We start from the raw sequence: 21448 nt of genomic DNA on the forward strand, positions 1-21448 counted from the left end.
CTTTATCCAGCAAGGCTATCATTTAAAATTGAAGGTAAAATAAAGAGCTTCCCAGACAAAAAAGGCTAAAGTACTACAGTACCACTAAAACAGAATTGCAAAAAATGTTAAAAGGACTGCTTCAAGAAAAAGAAGAAATATCGAGAGAAAGATACATCAGCATAAAGGGAAAAAATGGCATTAAATAAGTATATTTCAATAGTAACCTTAAATGTAAATGGAATAAATGCTCTAATCAAAAGACATAATGTAGCTAAATGGATAAGAAAACAGGACACATATAAATGTTATCTACGAGAGACCCATCTGAGAGCAAAAGATTCACACAAGCTGAAAGTAAAGGGATGGAAAAATTATACCATGCGAATGGAGAAAAAAAAAAAAGCGGGAGTTGCAATACATATCTCTGAAAAAATAGACTTCAAAATAAAGACCATAACAAGAAACAAAGAAAGTCACTATATAATACTAAAGGAATCAATCCAATAGGAGGAAATAACATTTATAAATACATAAGCACCCACTGTAAGAGCACCTAATTATATTTTAAAAATTTTGCTGGACCTTAAGGGGGAGATTGTGAGAAACATAATCAAAGTGGGAGACTTTAACATCCCACTGTCATTGGACAGATCATCAAGACAAAAAATCAACAGGGATACACAGACCTTAAATGACACACTAGAGCTAAAGTATTTAATTGACATTTACAGAACATTTCATCCCAAAGCAGAAGAATACACATTCTTCTCAAGTCCACATGGAACATTCTCAAAAATATACCGCATTTTGGGGAACAAAGCAAGTCTCTACAAATTCAAGAAGGTTGAAATCGTATCAATCATCTTCTCAGATAACAATGGCATAAAACTAAAAATCAACTACTATTAAAAAAAAAACCTCAAAAATATTCAAACACATGCAGGCTAAACAGCATCTTATTAAATAATGAATGGGTTACCAATGAGATCAAGGAAGAAATCAAACACCTCCTGGAAAAAAAAGAAAATGAACAAAAAACAACCCAAAATCTACGGGACACAGTGAATGCACTCCTGAGTGGAAAGTGCAAGGAAGTACAGGCATACCTCAAGAAACAAGAAAAAGCTCTACTGCCCAGCCATATATGGCTCAGCAGTTGAACATCGACCTAGGATTCAGGACATTGTAGCTGGATTCCCAGGTCAAGACACATGCCCTGGTTTTGGGTTTGATCCCCAGTAGGGGATGTGCAGGAGGCAGCCAACAAATGACAACTCTCATCAATGTTTCTATTTCTCTCTCTTCATCTTCCTTCCTCCCTCTGAAAAAATAAGATATTAAAAAAAAAAAGTTCTACTAAATCATCTAACACAACAACTAAAAGAATTACAAAGAGAACAGCAAGAAAAACCCTGAGGAAGTAGAAGGAGGAATTAATAAAGATCAGAGCATGAATTAATCACATAGAGACTCAAAACAAACAAACAAACAAACAAAAAACACTAAAGGTCAATGAAACCAAGAGAAGGTTCTTTGAAAAGATAAATAAGATTGATGAGCCTTTAGTTAGACTCACCAAAAAACAAAAAAAGCAGACCCAAATAAAACCAGAAATGAAAGAGAGGATATAACAAGGGACAGAACAGAAATGCAAAGAATAATAAGAAAATACTGTGATTAACTATATGCCAACAAACTGGACAACCTAGGTGAAATGGACAAATTCCTAGAAGCATACAATCTTCCAAGGCTGAATCAGGAAGAGGCAGAAAATCTGAATAGGCAGATAACAACTAATGAAATTGAAGCAGTAATCAAAAAATTCCCAGCAAAATAAAATCCTGGACTAGATGGATTTACAGGGGAATATGCCAAACATTCAAAGAAGAATTAACACCTATGCTCCTCAAACTATTCCAGAAAATTCAAGAAGAGGGAAGATACGCTTTTTATGAGGCCAGCATCATCCTAATCTCAAAACCAGATAAAGACATTAAAAAGAAAGAAAATTACGGGCCAATATCTCTGATGAACATAGAAGCTAAAATCCTCAACAAAATACTAACAAACCCTATCCATAAGTACATTAAAAAGATTATATACCACAACCAAGTGGGATTTATTTCAGGGATGCAAGGCTAGAATAATATTTGCAGTTCAATAAATGTTATATATCACATAAACAAAATGAAGAACAAAAATCATATGATCATATCAATATATGCAGAAAAAGCATTCGACAAAATCCGGGAATGCTAAAAACTCTCAGCAAAGTGAGAAGAGAAGGAACATATCTCAACATAATAATGACCATATACAAGAAATCTACAGCCAACATCATACTCAATGGTCAAAAACTAAAATCATTTCCCTTAAAAACAGGAACAACACAGGATTGTCTGCTTTCACCACTCTTATTCAACATAGTACTGGAAGTCCTTCCCAAAGCCATCAGACATAAAGAAAATATGAAAGGTATCCAAATGGGAAAGGAGGAAGTAAAACCATCGTTATTTTGCAGATGACATGATATTGTGCATAGAAAACCCTAAAGACTCCACCAAAATACTAGTAGATTTGATGTTTGAATTTGGCAATGTAGCTGAATTAACGCACAAAAATCCACGGCATTTTTACACATGAACAATGAACTCTCAGAAAGAGAATCTAAAAAACAAGACCACTGACCACTGCAACTAAAACAATGAGATACCTTGGACTAAACTTAACCAGGAATGTAAAAGACCTGTTCTCAGAAAACTAAAGGATAATGAAAAAAGAAATAGAGAAAGATATAAGCAAGTGGAAGAACAGATCATGCTCATGGATTGGAAAAATTAATACCATTAAAATGTCCATATTACCCAAAGCAATTTATAGATTCAATGCAATTTCAATTAAAATACCAACAGCATATTTCACAGAGCTAGCAGAAATATTCCAAAAATTTATAAGGAACCAAAAAATAGCTTGAAAAACTTTGCAATCTTGAGAAAGAACAACAGAGTTGGAAGGATCACTTTACCAAATATCAAACTATACTACAAAGCCATTGTAATCAAAACAGCCTGATATTGTTACAACAACAGACATATAGATCAATGGAACAGAACAGAGACCCCAGAAATAGATTCACACCATTATATTCAGTTAATATATGACAAAGGAGGCAAGAACATACAATGGAGTAAAGACAGTCTCTTCAATAATTGGTGCTGGGAACACTGGGCAGGTACATGCAAAAAAATGAAACTAGATTACCAACTTACCCCATACACAAGAATAAATTCAAAAGGGATAAAAGACTTAAATGTAAGTGGTGAAATCATAAAAGTCTTGGAAGAAAACATAGGCAGTAAAGTCACAGACATATCCCGTAGTGGAATTTTCACTGATACATCTCCTAGGGCAAAAGAAACAAAAGAAAAAAATAAACAAATGGGACTGCATCAAACTGAAAAGCTTATGCACAGCAAAAGAAATCAAAGCACAAAGGAACCCCACGGTTTGGGAGAACATATTTGCCAACAATGCACCTGATAAAGAATTAATTTTCAAAGTGTACAAAGAACTCATACAACTCAACAGGAGGAAGACAAATAATCCAATTATAAAATTGCCGATTAAAACTGCCAGTTTTAAAATGGGCAAAAGAAATTTCTCCAAAGAGGACATACAGATGGCCAAGAGACATATGAAAAATGTTGAATGTCACTAATCATCAGAGAACTGCAAATTAAAACCACAATGAGGTATCACTTCACACCTGTCAGAATGGTTACCATCAACAAATCAACAAATGACACTTGGTGGCACAGATGTGGAGAAAGGGGAACCCTGGTACACTGCTGGTGGGAATGCAGACTGGTGCAGCCAACATGGAAAACTATGGAAGTTGCTCAAAGAATTAAAAATGAAACTACCTTTTGACCCAGTGATCCCACATCTAGGAATATATCCTAAGATTCCTGAAACACTAATCAGAAAGAATATATGCACCCCTATGTTCATAGTAGAGCCATTACAATAGCAATATCTGGAAACAACTTAAGTGTCCATCAGTAGATGAGAGGATAAAAAAGCTGTAGTATATTTACACCATCGATTACTACTCAGCTGTAAGGAAGAAAGATCTCCTACCCTTTGGCACACAGTATGGGTGGACCTGGAGTATATTATGCTAAGCAAAATAAGCTAGGCAGAGGAAGACAAACATCACATGATTTCACTTATATCTGGAATCTAAAGAACTTAATAAACTGATGAACAAAATAGATTCAGTGACATGGAAGCATGGACCAGACTGATGAATCTCTGAAGGAAGGTGAGGGTGGGTGGGTGGATGAGAAGAGATTAACCAAAAAATGTATATGCATATATGCATAACCCATGGACAAAGACAATTGTGTGGTGAAGGCCTGGGGAGAGGAGTGGGTGCAAGTTGGAAAGGATCAGTGGGGGAAAAAAGGGAGACATCTTTAATATTTTGAACAATAAAAGAAATTGTATTTTACTATAGAGGTTTATTTTCTTTTTCTTTTATGTGTTTATTTATTTTTTGTTCTTTATTTTTAATTTATCTTTATTATTGGAAGTCTTACATATGTCCCCGTTTTCTCCCATTGACACATTCCACCCTGCACCCAACCCCTCCCCAGGCTTCCACCACATTATTGTCGGTGTCCATGGGTTTTGTATATATGCATATAAATTCTTTGGTTAATCCCCCCCCCCACCCCCTTCTCTGTGAAATAAATCAGTCTATTGCATGTTTCAATGTCTCTGGGTCTATATTGTTCATCAGTTTATTTTGTTCACTAACTTCTTCTTAAAGAAGACAAGAAGAACCTTCAACATTTCACATAGTGCTGGTCTGGTGGTGATGAACTCCTTTAGCTTCTCTTGTCTGTGAAGCTCTTTATCTGACCTTCAGTTCTAAATGATAGGTTTGCTGGGTAGAGTAATCTTGGTTGTAGGTTCTTGCTTTTAATCCCTTTGAATATCTCTTGGCATTCCCTTCTTGCCTGAAAGGTTTCTGTTGAGAAATCAACTGACAGTCAAATGGGCACTCCCTTGTAGGTAACTAACTGATTTTCTCTTGGTGCTTTTAAGATTCTCTCTTTGTCTTTAACCTTTGGCATTTTAATTATGATGTGTCTTGCTGTGGGCCTCTTGTTAGAGACTCTCTGTGCTTCCTGGTCTTGTAAGTCTATTTCTTTCACCAGGTAGGGGAAGTTTTCTGTCGTTATTTTTTCAAATAGTTTTTCAATTTCTTGCTCCCTCTCTTCTCCTTCCATCATTTGAATGTTGCGCTGCTTGAAGTTGTGCCAGAGACTTCTTACACTGTCTTCATATTTTTGGATTCTTTTTTCTTTTTGCTGTTCTGATTGGGTGTTTTTTGTTTCCTCCTATTCCAAATCACTGACTTGATTCTCTGTGTCCTCTACTCTACTGTTGATTCCCTGAAAATTATTCTTTATTGATGTTCTCACTAATTTTCTTGAAATTCTCATTAAGTTCCTTGAGCATCCTTATAACCATTGTTTTGAACTCTGTATATAGTAGTTTGCTTGCTTCCATTTCATTTTGTTCTTTTCCTGGAGATTTCTTCTGTTCTTTCATTTGTGACATGTTTTTTTGTCTCCACATTTTGGATGCTTTTCTGTGTGTTTCTTTGTGTTGGGTAGACCTGCTATGTCTCCTAGAATTGGTAGAGTGACCTTGTGTAGCAGGTGTCCTGTAAGGCCCATTGGCTCAGCCTTCCCAGTCACCTGAATTGGGCACTCTAGGTGCCCCTCTATGTGGGCTGTGTACATTGTCTTATTGTAGCTGAGCCTTGATTGCTATTTGACTCCCAAGCCAGTCAGCTCTGAGGACCAGCTGTGACTAGTGGAAGGACTACTGTGCAGGAGACACCCCTATGGAGCAGGATTTGCTTCAGTGGGGTTTTGGTGTCACTTGTGGATGTGATAGAGTTGTAATCCTGTGTGATAGAAGCTGACAACTGGATGAACTGTCTCTGGGATTTCCTAGGAGGTGCAAGGTCAGCCTCTGCCTGTGCCCTGCCCAGGGCCACCCAGCATGAGCTACACAGCAAACCGTAGTTGGCTGTTACTTGTGCTGGGCTTGGAGGTGGCCCAGAGAGGCCAGGATATGAATCAATGCAGGCTGCCATTAGTGCCTGGCCTGGGGCCACTTATCGAGTTGTATGGAGCACACAGAAGCCAGCTGCTGCTTGTTTGAGAGATTTTAGGAAAGTCCAAAGCATAAGGCAAGAGAGGTCAGTTGTATGGAAAAGAAAAAATATAAAAGCCCGGCCGGGCATGGCTCAGGGGTTGAACGTCAACCTAGGATCCAGGCAATTGGGGCTTGATTCCAGGTCAGAGCATATGCCCGGGTTGCGGGTTTGACCAGTGACTCTCATCATTGATGTTTCTATCTTTCTCTCCCGCTCCTTTCCTCTCTCTGAAATCAATAAAGATATATTTAAATATATATATATATATATATATATATATATATATATATATATATATAATAACAAAAATGTTGATATTTTTTAATTCTGGTAGTTGGTAGATAATTAATTATGATACTATTACCCTTATTGTGTATGTTTGAATTTTTTGTAAGAAATAGTTTTAAATATAAAAAATAAAAATTAAGAATAAATGCGTTAGGTGCAAAGTATTAGGCCTAGAGTAGGCTTAGTACATGCCTTAGGTTGACTGCCTGCCTAATCAACAGCAATTTAAATGGAGAACCTATATTTTTCATACTGCTGAATTGTAGAAGGACCTGAGAACCCATTGATTTTGTGCAACGTGATTGAGGGATTAGTGTTCTTAAAAGGATAACATCAATTAAGCAATTTTCCCACTAAAATGTACAGTTTAAAATGTTTATTATCCTTAAAATTATATATTTATTCTATATGATCCCTAGATAATAGCTTAGAGAACTATACACTTTAACTTTAACTTAACAATCATAACACTTTTCTGTAGTCACAGACAATGAGTTAAGATCCGGAAGTGGCACCATTTATGTTGTTCCTTTGACTGATCTGACTAGAAAAATGACTAAGAAACAGAGATACATTGAAAATTTTTATAGCTCAGGTATCTCTACTGTTTACATTTTTTAAAGTGGTGTGACTAGGAAGATCAGATTTGAACAGTCAAGCCTCACTTATCTTGAAGAGTACAAATTAAGGCTGGATTAACTAGTAGAAAGCTTAGACTAAAAGACATATTTTAAGTAATACAGTTTTATTATTTTCAAGTACATGGTTATTTAAACTAGTCTTTAATAATGTGCATGCCTATTAGTCCTTAGGTAGCTCAATTTAACTAATAGGTTAGTTTTCCTCATGTAAATGTGTGTTTCTAAATGTTTGAAGGACATTCAATAGTTCATCCTCTTACGCCATTTAAATATAAGTTATGAATGCTTGTGTAATCTTACAATTTTATATAACTCTAAAGAAAATGATATTATAAAACTGGAATCTTCAGTACAGCTCCAAGTGAACTATATGAGTGAAAACTAAAAGACTTGAACTATTTCATATGATTAATGTACTTAGTCAATGTAAAAATATCTTTTGATATTTCTCCAAATCTCTAAACTTTATACTGGGTATGTTCTCCAACCTTTCTTTTTCATATATTCATTTTTGCCATATAGTATAGAAGAGCATGGTTGAGATACAAATGTTAAAATGTGGATTACTAGACTTAGACTCATTCACTTAAACTCACTGAGCAGTGATGGCCAGAAAACTACTTCAGAAAAATCTACCAGGTAATTCTATAGCATGTGGTGGCTTGAGAATCCTTAAGTTTGACAGTGGCCAACCAGGAAAGGAGCTACAGATAAAATTTGTCTATTGTTCCATCTGCTTAAAGTGATAATTAGTTGTGCATTACAGGAGGAGAATATGGGTAGGAATTGCTAACTAATGTAAAATAGGAAATTAGCTGTGGATCAGTGTTTTTCTATGTCTTTCTCTGTGCCTCAATTATTATTGCTCAAGAAGATATGTTAGATACTTTGTGATCCACCTTGGTTGGCTATGAAGTCTTCATTCTTCGATCCCTCTTTGCTGGTGCTGTCGATATTAGAATCTGTCTTGTTGAGCCCCGTGAAGTCAACAAAATGTGATAATAGACCATAGATCTAGGGAATTGGATGTGGATATCTCTGAGGAGCTGATGTTCTGCCCACCACAGAGGATGTCCCATGGCCACTTCAGATTCATCAGGGAGGAAATAATGCCGGTCATACAGTTGCTGTAGATTCTGTGCAATGTGATTTTCATCTTTTACGCAGTGGGATAATTAATCCAAATGTTACTGCATTTATTAGAAATGGTGTGTTAATCCATCTACCAAGATTATTTGAGGAAGTGGGAAAAAATGTTCAAAAATGAAAAGGTCTGAAAGGTTGGGGGAAAAGGCTTATCATATCTGATAGAGCTTGTATTATATTTGATTTTCACTGAGCAGCTGATGGTATCCAGGAACAAGAGAGACAAGAACGAGCAGGAAAGAGTTTGGGTACCACAAAAAAGAGCATTGGAACAGTTTATTCTTCCAAAGCTGCTCAGAGTGGTCTCAGGATGTGTGCTCTTGTTTCTGATTTTGTTAGCTTCTCTGAGAGGTTCAAAGCTCTGGCAAACTAGTACAAATCCATATACCCCATTTTGGTAATAGACATGAAAGTTAACTACAAAAATTTAAGGGTTATATGGAGAAGATTAAAACAATGGTGAGAGATGGAGTCTGTTTCCCATATGAGGTCCTACATGGAACACCAAAGAAAATCCTTGTAGAAAGTGCAATTGTTGGTGTTTGTACTGAATTGGATATGCTCCTTCACAATGTTGGAGAAGCATATGGAGTTTTGAAAGCTTACACAACTAGAGTTGGCATTGGTGCCTTGCTTACAGAACAAGACAATGAAATTGGAGAATTATTACAAAGGGTGGAGAGTTTGTTGTAACTACTGGAAGGAAAAGAAGGTGTGGTTGGTTTGATATTATTTTGCTTAAATATGCTCGTATTACTAACGGATTTTACTGCATTGGCACTTACCAAATTTGATATTTTGACATGTTTGGATATGTTTGGAAATCAAAGTTGGAATTGCTTACAAGTTAGATGATGAAATTATATCTGATTTCCCAGCAAACCAAAAGGTATTAAAGTTGAAGTTCAATATAAGACTCTTCCAGAATGGAACACAGACATATCAAATGCAAGAACATTTGAAGAACTACCTGTTAATGTACAAAATTATGTTTGATTTATTGAAGACGAGCTTCAAATTCTAGTTAAATGGATTGGTGTTGGGAAGTCCAGAGAATCTATGATTCATCTCTTCTATGGATTTCCAGTGATGCAAGAAATACTCCTTAAGAGGGGAGAAAAAGATTTTCTTAAATATTTCATTTATGATCTACAAATTTCAAGAATAAAGACATTGAAGTGAGTTGTAAGCCCTACAGTTGTTTTCAGCCTTTTTTAATGAGTGGCTGGTGTGGAGGCAAGATTTGGCATATTTCAGTGTCAGCTTCCTTGGTTGGCGTAATTGATGAAATCATCTGTTGCTCCTGCTCCTCGTGGTGCTGCTTTTTCTTTAATGTTTAGTAATAGTGTAATCCATGTTGTTTGAAATCTAAAATAAAATTGCTTTCAATGTAGTTTTTCTTCATTGTTGCCATTTTGTGTTCATAAGTTTTACCTCTATTAAGTGGTAAGCACAATTAATTACTTTTGCACAAATATTTTTACATTCTGATCATTCAGTTCTGTCATTGTAATTTTTGCTGTTTGAAAAAATGATGAGAGGAGTTCTGTAAACTTTTATAATGTTATAAATTCTGTTTAAATTGTTAACTATTGCCCTGGCCAGTGTGGCTCAGTTGGTTGAGCATTGTGCCATGCAGCAAAAGGTGGCAGGTTCGATTCCTAGCTAGGGCACATGCTCAGTTCGTGGGCTCCATCCCCAGTAGGGAACATGCAGGAGGCAGGGGATCTACGTTTCACTTGCACATTGATGTTTCTCCCTCTCCCTTCCTCTCTCTCTAAAAATCAATATTTAAATCTTTTTTAAAAATTGTGAACTGTTTATTTTCTGCTGAGACCATTTCAAATGTGAGCTTTGGCTGAGAGTGATATATATTCATTGGTCCTTTAATTTGTACAGAACACAAAACTCATGTCTTTCTATAAATTACTTAATACATTGAACATGTATTGTTCAAAGAGCAAAGGTGTTCCCTAAAACAATGCTCTTAATGTTAAAAAAAAAAAAAAAAAGTCATTAAAAGATCTATTGTGATGTTTGGTGAATATTTATCTTTAATTTCGGATACTAACTCCAAAATATATAGCTTTCCTATTTTATCTTACCACTGCTTCCAAATCTAGTGGATTGATTTTTCAACATTGTGCCTGCCAGATGCCTACAAAGTCATCTGTAAGTGTCCAAATGAACTGAAATTGTTGGCCATGCCTTTATTTCTCTTTTCATGGAAAAAAAAGAGGTGTTATTTTAATAACTAAGCCTAACATATTGTGTTGTAGATTATCCTCCAGTGAACTAATTTAAATGCTTAAATTAGGTGTTACTTAAATTCATTTTATTATACCATCAATAGTTGATTTAAAAGAACCAGATATTTCTATTAAACAAAAAAAGATTATGTTATATGTTGATGGAAAGCAAAAGCTTATGTATATAACATTGTGTCCTCATGTTGTTATCTGCTTTCTCCACACAAGAGTAATACTAGCTTCCTATCCTGCATAACTCTTTATGTGAAAATACAAATAAATGAATTAAGTAAACTCTGTTTGTATCTTCTGATTCATTACTTTAATGTTTTTTTTATTTCCAGCAAGTACCATTCTAAATATTATTTTTAATACGGAAATGGCATAGAGTTCAGAATAATGATTACTATAATAATCAATAAGGCTTCTTTTCATACTTCTATAATTAAAATATTTGCTACTTTAAATTATATTTTTATATTTGTCTGACAACTTTGGTTACAAAAAAAAGATTATGAATTTAAATGATTGCTAAGAAGTCATGTATATGAAATGTACAAATATAAACTCATTTTCTCTCTTACTGATAAGGATTTATACTTTTGTAGGCATGGAGATGCCTTCATTACAACAAATTAATTATTATAGGGACAATGGAAGTGTTAAATTAATAATTGATTTGCTAATTATCACTTCCTGTTATGAGACATAAGCTCCAGATCTGATATTTGCTTCTTATACACATGTAGAAATATATCACATACCCAGAAGTAATGAAATTATTAGGGAACAGTGAATAGAACACTGAACTGAGACAGAGAGCAACCTAGGTTTTAGTTGTTTCTCATTCACTAGTTCTGTGGACTTAAGTCACTTCTTTTATTGTGAATTTACTTTGTTATTTTTTTAAATTTATAAATTTTTAAATTACAGTTTATATTCAATATTATTTTGTATTAGTTTCAGTTGTACAGCATAGTGGTTAGACAATCATATACTTTACCAAGTGTTCCTCCTAATACTTTTCCTTTTTAAACATCAATTTCCTTATCAGTATAACTCATTCATCAAATGCTTACTAAGAATCAAATGTGTGTTAGTAAATGTACTGGTTGTTTTAGATACAAAAGATTTGGTAAACCATGTCATCAACTTAGGATAATGAAAAGAGGACTGGTTGGGTATTGAGGTGACTGGTGCTTATTAAAGCTTGGACAAGATGATTTCTAAGATCACTTCCAGTTCTAACACTCTAGGATTGTATTTGTTGTCTTAAAGTGCTGTTTTTAGAAATACAGTACTGGTCCAGAAAGAAGACTGGCAGTTCCTATCTAGGGTTTCTAACTAATAATAGATGAAAATGGAGTACATGGCAGCCTGAGTAGTATGGTATCACAGATATCAAGAAGATGTTTGCCTAAAAAACCTCCCTCCAGCCAAGATTAATGCAGCCTGAATCTACTATTAGAAATCAATTTAACCCATGGATAAGTAAATCAGAGCTTTAGCTGGCAGCAAGTTTTTAATAATCTTGAGTGGGGTGGTGAAGAGCATAAAGTAGTTAGAAACTTCAGAAATGGAAACCTCTCTTAAAGAGAAATGAAATACAAAACAAATGATGACATGTGAGAAAAATTTAGTTAATGTTTGAATTTTCTGAGAAACAAGACTTGAGCATTTCCACACTCCTCACACAGAAGAATCCAAAGAATTTGTTTTAGGTTGCCAGCTAGCTCTGTGATATTGACTTTTTAAGAGGTGCAATAGCTTTTCTTCTTTACTGGAGAATGATTTCACAGGGCAAATATTTTTTTTATAAGATGTTGTAAGAACAATTATAATTATTTAAGAGTGAATGGTATTTGTGTAACATGCATATATTTGAGTTTACAGCCATTGAAGTTTGAAAAAAAGGTTTTGTTTCAAAAGTAAACTTTTCCATAAAATACCCTTTTTTATTGGACTAAAGTTATAACAAAGCAAAAGTAATTTTCAGCAGTCTTGAAAGGGACATATTTTTTTCGTCATGAGATCTTGTCTAGAAAAACAATGTTTCAGGTTTATTTAATGATTAGAAATGTTTGCACTTATTTTCCTCTCAATTTTTACTTTAGCTTTTTTAGTCCAACTATTAACATATATTTTTTCTGGCAAAGCCAACCTTTAGTTCTAATTGGGTAAAGTGACTTAACCCAAATTCACAACAATAAAACATGTTTCAAGCTAATAATCAAGATTACTAGGTTTTAGTGTGAGAATATCAGTCTTGACATACAAATGTGCAACAGGATTCATTCAAGCTGCTTGTTAGACATCTGACTTCATATACCACCCTTTCCTATGAGGATAACCCTGTGTTTTGTATCTCTAATTTACAAATCCATCCTAGAAAATATTTACAAAGTTTAAAGAGAAAATCTATTCAGATTAAAACCCAAAGAATCACCTCACACTGCTAGCATGTCAATTCTGGAAAAACAAGTTTTCTTTACTTGTTACTTGAAATTCCATAATTTTTTAAAAGTGCATTCCTAGGATTTCTGTTCACCTCTTCTTCAATATCCAAAGTCCCATTGGTAGAGTCAAAACTTTCACAGGTCTCCATTGCAAGTAACCAATATTCTTTTCCAAATGTTACCAAAAATAAGATAATGTCAAGAGCAGCAATAATTCCTGCTATGAGAACAGCAATTCCAATCTTTATGATAGAACGGGTAGATTTGTTTTCAAAATTGTATGCAAAAAAAGTGCTGAAATAACCAGCTGCTAAGGCAGCCTGTGGATCTCAACAGAAGGAACTATTTTAAGATGAAGATTAACATCTTTTGTTACTGGTTTAGGTTTCACTGGGCAGTAGATTATCTATGAAGGCCTGGAGTGGGATGAGAGATGGGTGGGGGATGGCAAAGGAAGAAAATGGAGGACATCTGTAATACTCTCAACAATAAAATGATTTTTTTTTTAAAAAAGTAAATGATTTGATTCAATTAAGCAATTGGGCTATGCACAAACATGCTTAGTTTCCCACAGACAAAAACTCCAAATTCCATCATCTCCTCTAACACACACACACACTAATTTCACAGAGTAACTCTAGAAAATGAAAAGAAGAAAAAATGATAGCTGCTTCTGTCTTTCATGTAAGTTAAGTTAGTGATATCTATAATGGAAAAAGTGACTACCTAGAGTGAAGATGACAAATTACTGTAATTATCCTTCAAACACAATAAACATATTTTAGCAAGAATAATATGCAAAATCTTTCACAAAACATAATATTCAATACAACTTTTTTATGTTTCATGCTTTTTTTATTGTTCAAAATATTACAGATGTCTCTTTTTCTCCCCATTGACCCATTCCACCCCACCTCATGCCCCTCCCCAGTCCCTCACCACACCATTGTCTGTGTTCTTGGGTTATGCATATATGCATATAAATTCTTTGATTAATCTCTCCCCCTCCACCCACCTGCCCCCCTCCATCCCTCTGAGATTCGTCAGTCTGATCCTTGTTTCGATGTCATTGAGTCATTTCTGTCTATCAGTTTATTAAGTTCTTTAGATTCCACATATAAGTGAGAAGACTCAGCAAAGAAACTATAAGAACTCCTTTAAAATTTCACAATTCTCTTGTCATAAGTATCATGCTCTAATACAGGTTGCTGCAAGAATTGGGAAAGACAGGCATCAAAGAATATAAGTATGCTAGAAATTATGATTTATTGAATCAGATTTTAGGTACATTTAGAAAAAGGAAACTTCATAGAAAGTCAGTGAGATCAGAGATGCCTTATTTTAAAGAGGGTGTTAAAAAACCTGGCAGTATTTTTAGTGTTAACTGAATAACCTTTACAGTTAGCTTGGGTTTAAATTTCAGTTATTTTTAACAATTTATGACTTTGAACAACTCTCTAAAACTTCTGTAAGCAAATAATCCATGTATTTTTAAAAATCCTCACCTGAGGATATGTTTTAATTGATTTTTTTTAAGAGAGAGAGGGAGAGGGAAAGAGAAAGAGAGAGAGAGAAACATCAATCAGTTGCCTCCAGTATGCACCCTAACCAGGAATCAAACCCGCAACCTTTGTATGTGCCCTGACTGGAAGTGGAACCTGAGACCTTTCAATGTACTGCAAGATGCTCCAACCAAGTCACAGTGGCCAAGGCTACACTTTTTTTTTTTAACACCCTCTTTATAAACAGTCCTATGTGAGACCTCTGGATATAAAAAAGAAGCACTGCTCTTCAGAAACCTGTTATTGATTAGGAACATAAGATATACACATATGAGTTTAATAAAAATAATGCAGGATATTCAACAAAATGCTAAAATTATTAGCTGAGGGAAAAGATATATCTTTGAATACACTATTTGCTAACTACTGTGTGACATTTAATGGAGGATAAAAAGTTATATAAAATCTGTTTTTTCTTAATATTAGTGAGACTAGTTTCAGCAGAAATTATTACTGTATGTCACACACACAAGTAGAATACAATACATAGTTCAAAGAATGTTATAGGGTCTCAGAAAAACATGAAAGATTTGAACAGATGTCAGAAGTCAGTGTATCAGAAAGGACTCAGAGAGGCTGTCCCAGGAAGATAGATTTTTCCCAACTGCCCTGTATGGCTTTCTACCCAGCCTGGATCCCTTATAAAGAAAATAATGCACCTCCTCTCTAGAACCTTCAGAATGGTTGGCTGAATGTATTATTCTTTAACTGAGTGAAAGGCAGCTGGGAAAGTCACACAAATAAAATAGAGTCTAAATAGCTTCCATTTGGCAAAGCTCCTGCTGGTACTAGGCCAAGAGAACAAGTTGGGATGAGACTTTGTGCTCATTTTTCAAGAAGGTCATCATTGTAAGCATTAAAGGAAAAGACTGTTATGAACATTTGCCTTGAATGAAGACTATAATTATCTTTATTCCTAAGGATATCCCCAAGCTTTAAGGTTTTTCCTGGTAAAGCTAATTTACTGAGTGGTACAGAGGTTCATAAATCAACTGTGGACTAGAATCTTATGTAGGTGACCACGTGCTGTTATATGAAAGTTGCCCATTGGCTTTTATAAAAATAAGTAGTGTCTGTGACAAAGAGCAGATAAGTAAAATAAGAAAATGAGTAGTAAGAAACTGGGGGTAGGTGAAGACTTACATATTGAGATCAGATTTATCTCCAGTTTCAGAAGGGAAGAACAATCTCTGCTGTTAAAGTTGAAACAGTAACAGTTATTTTGCTCTCTAAATAATTAAACAGTTAAGTGCAAACCTGAACTACAGATTATACATTATTATTTCCATTTACATTGTTATAAAAGGGATAGCTATTCTTTATCAAATTTCATTATGAAACCTTAACCTCTCTCAATTGCTATATGCCTTTAAAGTTGATAATATTGTATGAGGATCCCTCATGTGGGAGAAGACACTAATAATCTTTAATGGAACATTGGAGAGATCTTGTTTAATTAGATAGTAACATATTGCAAGTAAATAATTTTTAAGATTAAATGCAAAGTTTTATTCATTAGCTACATGTGTAACGTATGGTTATTAAGCAACCATATTCTAAACCAGCATTTTAACCACTTCAGCTCATTCGGTATATCTGATAAACTACTGAGAAAGAACTGTTTCTAAATTTATTATCATTTTGACATAAGAAGATATAAAAATAAAATTTTATCACTTTGTTATTGACGTTATTTTCTAAATAAAATAATAGTTATCCCAATTTAAGGCTAGATCCATGTGAATTATATGTGGTTACTGAAATTTGATTGACCTTTTTTCATTTACAACAACATTAAGATCAATTTTAAAACTGTTTAACCTGTTTATTTTATTGTGAAAAATTACCAGAGATCAGTTATAAATATTGATGCTAAATTTCAATATCTAATGCACCAGTGGTAAAAATTAATGTTTCTAATATTAATAATTGATTATTTTCTTATTAAATCTTAAGTATTGAATTTAAAACAATGTTTTCTTAAATGTATAACAGAGAAAAGGTTATTTTTCATTTTCTATACACAGTAAGTTTAAATTTCAGTCAAGATTTGGCACTGTTTCTATTATGTTTGCTATGTTTCATACAGTTTCACTGTCTTACTAGAATCACAATGGTATATATGGAGATAAAATACTGGAGGTGAAACCAATACCAGCTAGACTCTTCTGTATAGATCAACATGAGAAATGGAATTACATTTGTTTTGTCGAACTTTTCTTTTCAATTCATTGTCATAACATTTTTGAAAGTGTGTTCTGACAAAACATTAATAACTGGGATTCCATATTTTCCTGAATGTTACCAACTAGTCTATTTCATGGTATTATAAAGACTCAAATATTATTTATTTTTAAAAATACTTTTTTTTGCTTTATACAAGTTGAAGAATATATTTTTTATCTTTAGTGTTGATTTTCTTCCATGTTTCATCAAGATAATTTTTATAAAACAAAATGGCTGAAATACCAACAATTTATCCAATGGAAATACTTCTGTTTTTATATATAACAAACAAACCAAAGCGAAACTAATTCCCTCCTGCCCACAGACACACAAGAAAATATAAAACAAAACCAAATGAAATAAAGCCAAAACCATCATTAAAAGGGGACATGGCAAGTGTTTGGGATTTGTGGCAACCTTTGCTGGACTGTTCAGGCCCCATTGCTAGTTTTGGGGCACATGGAAACAGTTTTCACTTTCCCACTGCCTAGTCATTGGGACTAACCAGTAGCTTCCTAAGGAGCCCTCACTTCTTCCTGGGTATATTCATCAACTTGGGCTGCCATAGTAAAAATCATAAACTGGGTGACTAAAACAAGAGATAATCATTTTCTAACAGTTTTGTATGCTAGAAAGTCCAGTATAGTGGTTTGGCAGGGTTTGCTTCTGGGGAGTGCTGCCTTCCTCTTCTTATAAGGCTTATAATCCTTTCATATTAGGGTCCCACTCTTATGACCTCTTAAGGGCTCTATCTCTAAATGCAGTCACCCTGGGGTCTAGGGTTTCAACATATGAATTGGGGGTGGAGAGCACAATTCAGTTCATTGCACTGGGGCAATGTCCTCTTAACAACTTTCTTTGAGTGCCAATTCACAACATCATATCTTCCACTTGATCAAAACACGTTTTTAAATTAATTGTATCATAAATACTGACTCTATCTTTTGAAGCTCTGTAAACCAATTAATCCCCTCATCACAAGTGATATGTTCCAAGACCTCAGTGGATGCCTAAAACCACAGATAGTACAGAACTTTATATATACTATGATTTTCCTCATGCATGCATACTTATGATACAGTGCAATTTATAAATTAAGCACAGTAAGAGATTAACAACAATAATAAAATAAAATAATTATAAGTATATTGTAATAAAAATTATGTGAATGTATCATTATTAAGTAACACAAGGGTTACTTGGACACAAGCACCGTGATCTTATGACCATGGATTTGATAACCCAGATGGCTACTAAGTGACTAATGGGCAGGTAGTGGATACAACATAGACATGCTGAACAAAGGGATGATTCACATCCTGGGCAGGACAGAGTGGGACAGTGAGAGATTTCATCATTCTACTCTGTGGGGAACCGCTGTGGCCCCAGGCACCGAAGAGCTGCCTCGGTGAGCTGCAGAAGTGCTCTCCTGCTCCCTGAACCAGATCTTGAGGCACCAAGGCGATACTAATTTAGCTTGCAGCCTTAGATTCTAGAAAAGCTTATTAGGAAGTTGGCCCCAGCCTGAAGGGTTAAGGGACAGTCAAGCCACATACCAAGCCAAGGACTTAATCCCCCCCCAAAGTTCCTATTAGAAGCCGAGACAAGGTTAGTTACCAAGGTCTGAGCTCTTGCAAGAGGCAGGATGTTTACACGGAAAGAGCAGTCCTATGGCCTTAAAGGGATTACTTTGTCCTATGGCCTTAAAGGAATTACTTTGTATCGGGCAAGCAGGGGGAAAACAGGACTGGGTGCTGTTCAGCAAAAACAACAGCGCTGGTATAAAAAGAGTTTGGAAAATAAACTCAGGGCTGGCAGCTGGCAGCAGGCACGAGCTGCAGCCCTCCCTATCCCATCTTTTTTGTGTCTGTCTTTTCTCCATCCTCACCCCTTCCTCGGGACTGTTCGACTCTGCCAGCGGGCTCCGGCAAGTGACGCCTGAACAGGGACCTGAGAGTAAGGATTTGGTGAAGGATGTCGCGGAAGGGACGGGTCCGAGGACAAAAGTAAGAGGTTGGCGCACGACGAATTGCAGTTGATTTACAGTCGGGAGTAAATAATTATGGGACAGAGAAATAGTATAGAATTGTTCGTTCAGGTGTTGAAAAGTATGCTTAAAGCCAGGGGAAATAAGGTCACTAGTGCACAAATATTTAAGTTTCTGAGCTTTGTAGAGGAGATCTGCCCCTGGTTCCCGAAAGAGGGCACAGATAACAGGGAAACGTGGCAGCGAGTTGGAAAACAGCTGTAGGCGCACTATTTGTTCCATGGGCCCTCGGAGGTGCCGGTAGAAACATTTTCCCTCTGGACCCTGATTAGGGACTGTCTAGATCTTGACCCAGAAGGCAAGCGGTGGGAGAGAGCCACAGAGGACGGTGGTCCGGGGGCTGCGGCTCCAGAGGACAGAGAGAAGCCTCTGCCGGAGAATCCTTGTCCCCTGGCCTTAGAGGCTTTAGCACGGGTTAATGGGGGTAGTGAGGATGGCGATGAGCTCCGTCCGCGGAACAAGGCAGACTTAAGGGATGCCATGGCTCAACACCGCGAGGAGGATGAATGGCTCATGGTTATGGCGGAAAAGCCCAAGAAGGAAGGGTCTGGAGGACGGCTAGGACATTTAGAGTCGATAATGCAAGGGCTACAAGTATGGATGCAAAAATTGCATAGCTGTCTACAAGAGGGGCAAAGCGTGCCTTTGGGGCCTGCCATGCAGCAGGCCAGTCCTGCCCCATCCGTAGTGGCAGGTCTTGATCCTGAACCGCGAGATCCACCTCTGGTGGAGCTCACCGGGGAGGGGGGCCTTTGGCCTTTGCAGGTTGTTCTCCCTTGGCCAGTAGGCTGCCAGGGGGGCCAAGGTCTCTCCCCACTCCAGTGGACCATGAGGCAAGCAGCCGCTGTGGCTGAAGATTTACAGGGTTTTCCCCAGTGCTTCCCCATTTTTGAACAAATGCAAAATGGTCAGGTGGTGCAAGTATGTCAGCCTGTCTCGTTTAAGCAGTTGAAGGAATTGAAAGTGGCTTGTGCTCAATATGGCCCCACCGCCTCATTCACCGAGGCTCTGATTGAAGCAATGGTGGCAGACGCTCTGCCTCCCAATGATTGGAAGAGCATCTGTAAGGCTTGCCTTAGCGGAGGGGATTATTTATTGTGGAAGTCAGAGTTTTAGGAGCAGTGCCAGACCATTGCAGAGATTAACAGGGCTCAAGGGATTCCCATTACATATGAGATGCTGGTGGGGGAAGGCCAGTACCGGGACACTCAAAATCAGTTAAACTACAACCAAAGGGCATATGCCCAGATTAACAATGCAGCCACTAAGGCCTGGAAAAAGCTCCCTGTTACAGGCAGAAAGGCTGAGGATCTCTCTAAGGTGCGGCAAGGCCCAGATGAGCCGTTCCAAGATTTTGTCTCAAGGTTGCTCCAGACAACAGGAAAGATGTTTGGGGACGGTGAAGCTGCAATGGTTGTGGTCAAGCAGCTGGCCTATGAGAATGCTAACTCGGCTTGCCAGGCTGCGCTAAGACCCTGGAGAAAGAAAGGGAACCTTTCTGATTACAACAGCAGTGGGAGGGCAGAAAGAAAAGAACATCTGGTCCCCAGCACAGCTGTTTTAGCTGCAGACAGCTGGGACATTTAATGCGTGACAGCCCTAAGGCACGCCGCAAATTCCCCGAAAGGATGGGGAAAGGAAATAAACGGGAGCCAGGATTATGCCCTTGGTGTAAGAAGGGGAGTCACTGGGTTAATGAATGTAGGTCCAAGAAAGATGCTCAAGGATGCCCCCTGCCAGGAAACGGGTGGAGGGGCCCACCCCAGGCCCAGCCACAATGTTATGGGGCACTCCAGAATTTACTCCCCGAAGGGACCCTCCGAGACACCAATCCATTCAACAGCTCTACCGAGCCACCCCAGGCAGCCCCGGATTGGACCTCTGTTCCACCTCCTATACAGTATTGCCCCCTGAAATGGGGATGCAGGCCCTGCCCACTGGGGTGTATGGGCCCCTGCCGCCAGGGACGGTAGGAATCTTGTTGGGTTGCAGCAGTAGCACCATGAAAGGGCTATTAGTAGCCCTTGGAGTCATTGACGAGGATTATATGGGAGAGATTAAGGTCATGGCTCACTCCCCTTCCACCATTTCAGTAGTACAGTCAGGGCAGAGGCTAGCCCAGCTGATATTACTCCCTCGAGTAATACAGGGGCGAACTAAGTCCCAGAGGCAGAGAGGAAGCTGAGGCTTCGGATCCTCAGATGTTTACTGGCTTCAAGAAATTGGACTAGAACAGCCTGAGTTGATATTAAGTATACAAGGCCAAAAATTCAAAGGGCTCCTAGACACAAGGGCTGATATATCTGAGATTTCTAGGCAACAGTGGCCTCCTGAATGGCCTACTCAGGAAGCTATCACTCAGCTGCAAGGTATAGGACAGGCCCGCAGCCCAGAGCAAAGCATGGACCTGTTGACTTGGACGGATGATGAAGGGCACACAGGAACGTTCCAACCTTGTGTACTCCCTACCATTCCCACTAACCTATGGGGACGAGATGTGCTGGCTCAAATGGGGGTCTATCTTTTTAGTCCTGACACCATAGCTACTCAGCAGATGCTTGATCAAGGGTTACTGCCCTCTCAGGGGCTGGGAAAGCATAACCAAGGGATAAA

At 37.1% G+C, this 21448-nt stretch overlaps 1 pseudogene across 1 annotated transcript; it reads left to right on the forward strand.

Annotated features, from left to right (window-relative positions):
• Positions 1-7754: 7754 nt before the first annotated feature.
• LOC308550943 (adenylosuccinate synthetase isozyme 2 pseudogene) lies at positions 7755-19951 on the forward strand (annotated as a pseudogene). The gene is made up of 3 exons: positions 7755-7788; positions 8217-9473; positions 19108-19951. The product of its transcript is annotated as an adenylosuccinate synthetase isozyme 2 pseudogene (transcript).
• Positions 19952-21448: the final 1497 nt, after the last annotated feature.

This window comes from Miniopterus schreibersii (genome assembly GCF_964146895.1).
Source record: "Miniopterus schreibersii genome assembly, chromosome: X".
In the NCBI taxonomy this organism is placed as follows: Eukaryota; Metazoa; Chordata; class Mammalia; order Chiroptera; family Miniopteridae; genus Miniopterus; species Miniopterus schreibersii.